At 32.8% G+C, this 9943-nt stretch overlaps 1 pseudogene; it reads left to right on the top strand.

Moving 5' to 3' along the window:
* Window positions 1-258: 258 nt before the first annotated feature.
* LOC126008188 (uncharacterized) lies at window positions 259-414 on the top strand (annotated as a pseudogene).
* The last annotated feature ends 9529 nt before the right edge of the window (window positions 415-9943 follow it).

Genomic DNA, 9943 nt, shown 5'->3' with positions numbered 1-9943 from the left:
TATGAATTAATTAACTTTAGGAGGCATTCATTGTTTTTTTTGAATTAGTGAGATTCCATATGCCAAAGAACCAACATAAAGGAAGTAAAGGGATATCGGTTTATACACATCTCAGCTGAGTTTCTGAGACTGCTTATAAAAAAATGCTAAAAATACATGTTTTCATCTGGATTATAAATAATATTTTAAGGCAAAATTTACATAAAACAGATTTTTTTAATATATTTTGTACTTTGCATTATTATAAAGAATGAAAATATCGCTTCTCGGCCTTTTGGCTAAGATCAAGTGAAGAATGAGAATAAGCATGAGTGGTATGTTTTTTGTGCTGCTTTTGGATCATGCATTTTTATTTTTTAGGAGAAAAAAATGGTTTAATAGAGTGGTTCTCAATTGGGAGTCCTCTCCCCTTCCATGCATGGAACTTTGATAATTTATAAAGATATTTATTATCAAAACTGAGAGAATGACAATGACAGTGAGACTAGGAATGCTTCTAAATATCTTACACTGTACAGAATAGCCGTTGTAGCAAAGAATTATCTTGTCTAAAAAGTCACTAGCACTGATGTGGAGAATCACTAATGAAGTATAGTAATTTTGAATTCAGCCTTTATTTTTCTGTCTGTTTTAACATTCACATATGCAGAAATTTCAGAGTAATTTTCCTACTTTAGTAGTGATTAAAGGAATTTGGATTTAGCTTTTTCCCTTGCAGTTCATTTTTGATTATTACTTAATTGGGAGAAACATTCAAGTTGGCCCAACCTTAATTGCTGCATTTAGAACTCAAATTACTTTTTTTTTTAACTTCATGATATAATTTTTAATTACATTAAAAGAAACCGCTAAATTTGTTTATATGCCCGTTAGAGAAGAAAAAGTAAAACAGGAAGAAAAGGTTATTACATGGAATGAAAGTTGAGCTTTCAAAAAATACATCTTTGCTGAGTGAAAGCTTAGTCTAGTAAACTTGTGAAATTGAGCTATAGCAGACTTTTTAAAATTTTATCTGTATCTTTCTTTCCACCAATATTCAACCTGAATTAAAAGGTACTAGTAATGTGACAATATGACATCAAATAGGAATTAAACTTTACATACTTTTATAAGGTAGGAATCGGTGTCAAAATGTTTTTCTTAAAAAATGAGAATCTTAGAATTGTTAAGATGTTAATGCAGTTCTTATTCACATTAAGTATAAATGGATACATACTTTCTGCAGCACAACTCTGTGAAGATAGTTATACCTGATGAATCCTATTTTCAAAATTTAGGAGTTTACATTTTTCCCAAGTCTACAGATTTTTTATTTTATATACATAAAATATATGTTTTACATATATATATCTGAATATATGGTCAAGTTGCTGACTTTTATTTTGATCTTTCTATTTTTCCCCCTCCTCCATTTCTAGACCAACATAGTTTTTGTTTTCAACACAAGTTTTGCTCATCTTAAATAAGATGCAAATAAAACTAAAAAGGCATTTCTTACTTTATTTCTTTGACTTTTTAAATTATACTGTGCCTCTAACCCAGTCTCTATGGAAAAGTTTTATAACCAGTGTCAGAAAAACCTAACTGAAAAATCAAACCAGTGTTATTAGCAAAATAGTTTTAGGTTCTGTGGCCCATTGAACATCTTCAGCAAACAACAAATTGGTTATACGAAATTATCATAAGACTATCAAATGAATAAATTTTATGGAATAACTCACACCTAATTATAAAAAACTGATAGTAATAAATAAATTTTAAGGTATATTTCTTATTTAGAAGCAATGTCTTGTTTTCAGAAGATTTTCATCTTAATCTCAAGAAGTTAAGTATGTGAGAAGCAAACAACAAACTTTTAAAAAATTTTTTATTTATTTTTTTGGGGTGATGCTCGGTGATGCTCAGGGGTTACTCCTGGCTAAGCATTCAAAAATTGCTCCTGGCATGTGGGACCATATGGGACGCTGAGGGATCAAACCAGGGTTTGTCCTAGGTCAGATGTGTGCAAGGCAAATGCCTTACCAGTGCACCACCGCTCCAGCCCCACAAACAACAAACTTTTATAAATTCTTAAAAAGCACCATTCTTTCCATAAGTGCTATTATTTTAATTAAAGCATAGCAAAGGATTTCCCTCCATTACTCTTTGTTGGTTTATAATATTGTGGAATTTTATCTATAAAGACACATCTTAAACTATTTTAATAATTACTTTATCAAACACTATAGTTAAAAATTCCTCATGATTGAATATCAATCATGCAGTATACACCACCCTCTACCAGTGTATATATTCTGCCACCAATGCTCCAGTTTCTCTCAACTCCCTGCCTGTCTCAGAGCAGGCAATTTACTTCTCTCCCTGTCTTTCTCTGTCTCTGTCTCTGTCAGCACTTTGGTTTGCACTATTGTTAATAAAAGGATAACATGTATATAACTTTATCCTCTTTCAGCACCCAGTTCTAGTACAGTTCCAAATACCGTTATCACAGTGGAGCCTTCTCTACACTAACTGCACTCACTGCTCTTGTGGCAAGCATCCTACCATGTACTCCTGGCTAAAATTTCTATTTTGTCTGGGTATTATTATCATATTGCCTTTTATTTTTTTCTTATATCCCACAAATGAGTGAAATTTCTCTATATCTATCTCTCTCCCTCTGACTCATTTTACTCAGCACAATTCTCTCCATATTCATCATGCAGGATCAAATTTTATGACTTCACTTTTCCTAGTACTCCACTGTGTAAATATGCCATAGTTTCTTTCACCATTCATCTGCTCTTGGGTTCTTAGATTGTTTCTAGATTATTGCTATTGTAAATGTACTGTGATGAACATTGGAATGTATAGGACTTTTCTGCATGATGTTATTGGGTTCTTAGTATATATTCTAAGGAGTGATACTGTTAGGTAATATGGGTCTTCAATTTCAAATTTTTTGAAAAATATCCATATTGATTTCCAAAAGGATATTTCAGTATACCTTCCCACCATCAATGAATAAGAGTCCCTTTCTTCCAGCATCTGTGCCAGTACTGGTTGCTCTTATTCTTTTTGATGTGTGCCAGTTCTTTTGGTATGAGATGATATCTCATTGTTGTTTTGATTTGTATCTTCTTGATGATTAGTTATATGGAGCATCTTTTAATGTGTCTTTTGGGTTATGTGTATTCCTTCTTTGAAGAAATATCTATTCATTTCTTCTCCCCATTTTTGGATGGTGTTAAATGTATTTTTATTGCTAAGTTTAATGAATACCTTGTATATTTTTGATATTAATCCTTTATCAGATGGGTATTGAGTAAATAATTTTACCCATTTTATGGGTAGGCTTTGTATACCAGCCACTGTTTGCTTTGAAGTATAAAAAATTTTTAGTTCAATGTAGTCCCATTTGTTTATCTTTGCTTATGCTTTCTTGAACAGTGGTGTTTCCTTTCTGAAGATACATTTAGTGTCAATGTCATGGAGTGTTTACCTATGTTTTCTTCTGCATACCTTATAGTTTAAAGTCTGATATCCAAGTCTTTAATCTATTTTGATTTGATATTTGTGCATGGTGTTAAAGTGATGTCTGACTTCACTTTTTTTGCATATAGTTGACCAGTTTTCCCAACACCATTTGTTGAAGTGACTTTCTTTGCTCCTTTTTGTATTTTTCCCATTTATGCAAGATTAATTATTTACATATCTGGGGATCAGTCTCAGAATATTCAAATCAATTTAATTGAGTTGAGAATCTGTTTTTATTCCAATTCCATGCTTTGTTAATGACTACTGACTTATAGTATAGTTTAAAGTTGGGGAAAATTGATGCCTCCCATCATTATACCCCAGGAATTGCTTTAGCTATTTAAAGACTTTTTTATGTTCCAAATAAATTTCAACAGTGGTTGATCCACCTATTTGAACAATATCATGGGTATTCTTTTTTTTTAATATAATTTTTATTTTGATCATAGTGTCTTACATATTGTTGACAATAACATTTTAGGTACATATTTACATAAAATCAGGGGGGATTCCCATCACCAAATTGTCCTCCCTACACCTCCGTTTTTGTCCTACCTCCCATTTCCTCTTCCCTCACCCCCAGGGCGGCTAGAATATGTGGTCCCCTCTGTATCCAACCCACTACTTAGTAGTCTTGCACCTGTTTGGTCTTGATGCCTCCCTTATCTCCCCCACTAACTGTAGGCAGGACTAGCTAGTTCAAGTTGCATGATTTTGCCTGAAAAAGAGAAGATAAATAAACTGGGGTAAGAGTCTAATACTCCAAAAATGGATGGAATCCTTCTAGAGGCTCTCATCATCGATTTGGGAGATGAAGGAGAAAAAGAAGGTGAAACACTCCACTAGTACCAAAAAAAAGTGTCAATTATCCAGTGAGGACTCCAGCTATATCGATAAGCACCACAAAAAACAGACGAAAAACAAAACAATCATGGGTATTCTTATGGGGATTGAAATAAATCTGTACAATTATTTGGGAAGATCATCCATTTTCTTAGAAATGTTTATTTTTAAGGTTTTACTTAAATTCAAAAGCATATGATTAGGTTTATTGTAATGTTTCAGTTGTTAGAAGTCTTGTTGAAAGTTCATCAGCTCTCAGCTTACTCAGGGAATATGGTATATTCTCTGTCGAGAAGTCTATATCCAATGACTTATCATCCTATGTTTTGAAACCCAGATGGTTCTTCTGTGTATTTCTGAATCTACAACTCTTTGTGAAGCTGACTAAAATGTTGGTGTATGAAGGCTACATATCTGTATTGCCTATTTCTTCCTTTCATGGATGTAGATTTTAATAACACTCACAAATAACAATATCTCAGAATGGAAAGCTCTGTGTACTGAAGCTATGATTTAAATCCACTGATTTATAATTGAAATGTCTTGAACGCATTAGACACTGGATGCTATAGAAGCGATGACATTGAAAATTTTTTGGCCAAATAATTGATGTAAAAATTAATGAAGATAGAATATCTTGACTTTTTACTGATATTTTCTGATTTTCTAAAACATTTAGCTTCTTTACTAAATCATGGCTAGTTAGTAATTAAAGGCAAAATAGCAAATTGGCAAATAATTAAATTCATTAGAAATTTAAAACAGATTCATAATCATCACATTTTTTCTTTTATGAATATCTTCGTGCAAGTTTGACCTGATTGAAAGTGCTATGGTCTGATTTTAAACAAAGGAAAAGATGAAATAGGCTTGTTAATCATGCTGAAACATCTAAAACAGCTGTTGCTATGGGAGATATTGTCCCAGTATTTCTTTTGAATTTTACATGAGGACATTTACTCCTTCTTTGCCATTTCAAATTATAGAAGAGATTTAGAGAGTTCTAAAAGCACATAACTCCTCTTCCCGAAAGCACATCATATAGTACAGCATAGCTATTGTCATCCATTTAAATGTAATGCTTTCCAGCAATGCAAGAAAATCTGTGAACTAAAATTGTGCACTGAACATGTAAGCACTATTTCTCCAGATAAAAATAGAAACTGGGCTTAAGGAGTTAATAAAAACACATTGTTCTTGCCATACTCAGTTTTTTCAGGTGTAGTATCAGCCCTCTCAAACAAAATCTAATGCAGACTAGAAGAACATCTCTACTTCTATTAGTGGTCAAAACCAGATAAATGGAGATTCATCCAAAAGGAATGAGATGAAAAATTCAGCATGAGACAAAAATCTGGACATACACCAAGCAACTTTTCATCAGTGTGTCTGTACTGGAGGAATTCTTTTCCAGTTGCCTTTTTTTTATTTGAAAATGAGATCAATCACAGGATTTCCAGTTCTGTAACAATTAAACTGCTCTAGGCACTGAGAAGCATTAATGAATGATGATAAATTGTAAAGGTAATTTAGATGCTCTATGCCTTCAAGTCAATATCAAATGCAATAAAAACCCAATTCTAACAAATTTCTGTTCTGTTTACCTGGTAACTTGCAAGTGTAAAGATTTTTCTAAAAGTGCAGGATTGTGACATGCGAATAAGGAGAATATAATGGGGGAGAAAGAGCACCGTATAAACGCTGATCACTGTTAGGGAAATGGCAAATTTTCTGAACTGCCACTCATTCATTTGTTTTTATCAATGCTTTCTCCAGCAGTGGTAGAGCATAGCAGGTCTGATACCAGTAGAGGGCACATCCCTGAGCTGAAATCAAGGAGGCTTCTACCTTGCTGCTGGAAATGAACAACTAAGCTTCCAGTTGCAAGGCTTACTCTCAACCAGATCTCTGTAGCTTTAGCTGATTAACTGCTCCTATCAGTCAGGAACATTTGGAGGTTAGAGACACTGGAATCACATGGCTGAAGTGTTTTACGTCAAGTGTGTTTACAGGAAAAGGAAAACCTGGTGAGTCATCCTTCTATTTTAAATGAAAACTACCAAGAATTTATATGTGCTCTTTTGTGACTCTATGCATTTAAATAGAGCAGTCATCAATGAACTCAGAGGATAATGTGGAAACAGTATGATGCTAACCAAGTCTTGGTAATAGAGTATTTACAAAAGTGTTATGAAAAGGTGGACAGAAAGATATTTTGCTTAGTTGTCTTGTTTTTATCCACCTGGATAACAGTTACAGTGTCATGTTTAAGAATGAAGCAGGGAAGACAAAGTATATTATCATCAGTAACTAAATTGCAACAAACAACATTGAAAGTGGCATTTTATCAATAATCAGGTGGACTATAACCTAAGGTTAAAAAGAGTAAAAGAAATACATTGATACCACATATTGCACTGAAGTTGCCTCACATCTTTTCAGAGTCTCCCAGCTTTCATATAACTAGGTCATATCCCTATTGTGTTTTTATTCAGTAAAATAAATATTGAATATAAAGGAAGCCTATTGGTATGTGCCATACCAGGTTATATTCAGTGGTTGTTACTCTTGACTCTGTGCTTAGAAACATCTCCTGGCAGTGCTTGGTGATGGTTGGAGGATCATTTGATATGCCAAGGACTGGACCTTGTTCAGTTACATGCAAGGCAAGTACCCTATATGCTGTACTATCACTCCATCCCTTCAATGGAAATAATATGGTAATAATAGATCTCTAAATGACATATTCTCCAAAATAGAGCAATGAGTCTATTTGAAGAGGTTTTCTATCAATAAATAAACTTATCACACTTGTGGAAAAATATGAGGTTATTTTATATAATAGTTCTTTAGTAGGCTATTAAGCTCTCTGGACTTTAGATTTTGCTTTTATTTGTATTCTGTTAAACAGGATGAGAATATAAATTTAACATTAATTTCTCCACAGGATGTATATGTAGTAACTAATAATTATTTTGGCTTAACCTACATTCTACTGATGTTTCATTCATAAAAAATAAAACAAAGTCTTTGTCATGATAGAAAACCATTATAAGAAGCATCTAATATCATAAGTGACAACAAATTTTACAAAACGGTAAGCAAAATAAGAAAATTAAGAGTGAAATAGTATAGGAACAGATAGTAGATGTTGACATATTTGAAAATCTGAATAAAGTATTATGACTTTCTGATGGATTGAAAGGTTAATCAGTTTTATATTAATCTTTGGTACACAAAGCTCTTCTCCAAAAATCTATTATTTTAAGAACAATAGCAATGACTCCTATAGCAATAACAGTGGAGCTATTAGAGATTAGGTAATTACTTCTTTATAAGAAACATAAATGACAATGTCTTGTTTTCATGAGTTAAGTATATCTTCCTGAGAAAGTAATAATATTCATATGTTAGTAATAAAGTATTTGTTATGAATCAAAGTAAACTCAACACTGCAATTAACAATATTTTCCATCAAAACACATGAAACTTCTAAATTCCAAGGTATCTCTCATGAATTTCTATTAATATATCTTTAGAATTTTCTTGAAACACTTTAACAGAAAATTCAGTATTAGACTTGATTCTCTTTACTTCAATCCTTCATTTAGAACTTCTTCCTAAGGTGTTTGTATGCCTGTGGGCCATTTCAGTTCTTATTGCTTTAGAAGGATTGGAAATTCTATCAAGTAAAGTTATTCTAGAACAATATGAGATAATTCAAACTTCAGAAACAGAACATACATGATCTTATTGTATAAGCCATTGTCAAAATCCCATAGATGTTCTTTAGTAGTATCAGCAAAATGTCAAAAGAATTCACAGATTGGGCATTGGCCGAAACCCGTGTGTTTTATGTTCTATAGAACATTATAGAGCCCATGATTAATATAAAGACCCTTACTGATTCTCTACTCTTCATTCTTGTGGTGATTCCAACATTTTGCAAAGTCTTATTCTCTTCCAGTTGAAGAGTTCTCAAAGTGTAAATCAAAAGTAGAATTTTAACTGGGAGTTTGAACCTAAATAATTGTTTAATTTTTTGTTGTTGAAAGTGGTTGTCTGAATTTCAAAGCATGTTAATTTTCTTAGCCTGGCTCAGTTTCTATTTCTTTTGTCAATGACTAATATTTGATAGTGGATTATACAATTATATTATTCAAATATTTCTAAAGAGATACTTGGAAACAATGTAGTAATTAAATTACAGGAGCTATTCTTGGGTTTCCCTCAAGTCTTTGATTCTTGTCAATATTATATAGAACTTGGATGTCTTATGAGGCCTCTTATGTAGTAAGTTCTCTTTGCACTTTGCCCTTTTAATGTGCCTTTTGAAACAGATGCTGATAATTTATATTTGACACTACCGCAAACCTACAGTGACAATATTTCTTCTGGGCACAAATGCTCAGAGTTTATTCAAAAATTTTGTGGACTTCAAAAAGTTAAAACTTGTCCAAACCCTTTATGATATTACATTTGTGAACATTCTATCAAAGCATCACAAATATAAGCTACCAACTCTGCTTTTGTATTATTTGTGAGTTTCTATTTGGACTTTCAAAGATGTGTGTGGGATGGGGCAAGTAAATAATCATCACTTGTTATCTGTCAGGATCATATTAAATGATAGTTGCTAAGGTGATGTTCTATCCAGAATATTTACTTTCATGTATAAACAAATTATTGAATCATCATAGATATATGCTGGGTCAAAGAAGTTGAAAATCTGTGGTCCTGGTTTTTTTTTTTCACAGAAAGGTACTAGCAAGTCTGTGTATGACAGGGATATAAACAGTGAAACATCTCTTACTGCTGATAATCTGAAAAGAAGTATTTAATTGAAGCTTAGTACCCATTATACAGAAGGGCATAGCCAAGTGGCAAATGCCTCTGGAGACACATTGTTCACTGGTTGTTTCCCTTTAGTGAATTTCCCATTAGTGTCAAATATTGATAACTTATAACTTCCCCTTTCTTTTTTAAATTAAATTACTGTGTGAGACAGTATTAAAAGTTGTTGGTAGTTGAGTTTTGATCATACAAGGGTCCACCATCCATCCCTTCATGAGTGTTCATTTCCCACCACCAATTTCTCAGTCACCCTCCCCAACCAAACTACTGACATGACCCAATGACAGAAACCTCTCTCTCTCTCTCTCTCTCTCTCTCTCTCTCTCTCTCTCTCTCTCTCTCTTTCTCTCTCCTTTTTATACTTATGGACACTTAACACAATTTGTTGAAGAGGCTTCCTATACTGTTAGTGAAGCGTTATCATACATATCATTTTACATCTATTCCTTTCCCAGTTCTTGTCCAGCATGATTATTTCTAAGTACAATTGTCATAGTGGTCCCTTCTCTGTTTTAACTTTCCACCCATCATTTCTATTGTCTTTGGGTATTTTTCTGATACTATGGGTTTTTATTTTTTATGTCCACAGATGAGTGTGATCATACTATGCCTGTTCCTCTCCCTCTGAAACATTTCATTATACTCCACATGTCTATCCATATATAAGCAAATTTCACGATTTTAATTTTTCTAACAGCTTTTTACTATACATTGTGTAGATGTGCCATTG

Source organism: Suncus etruscus, chromosome 4, assembly GCF_024139225.1.
Source record: "Suncus etruscus isolate mSunEtr1 chromosome 4, mSunEtr1.pri.cur, whole genome shotgun sequence".
Lineage (NCBI taxonomy): Eukaryota > Metazoa > Chordata > Mammalia > Eulipotyphla > Soricidae > Suncus > Suncus etruscus.
Note: the sequence above shows the minus strand (reverse complement) of the source record. Positions and strands in the feature narration are given on the sequence as shown.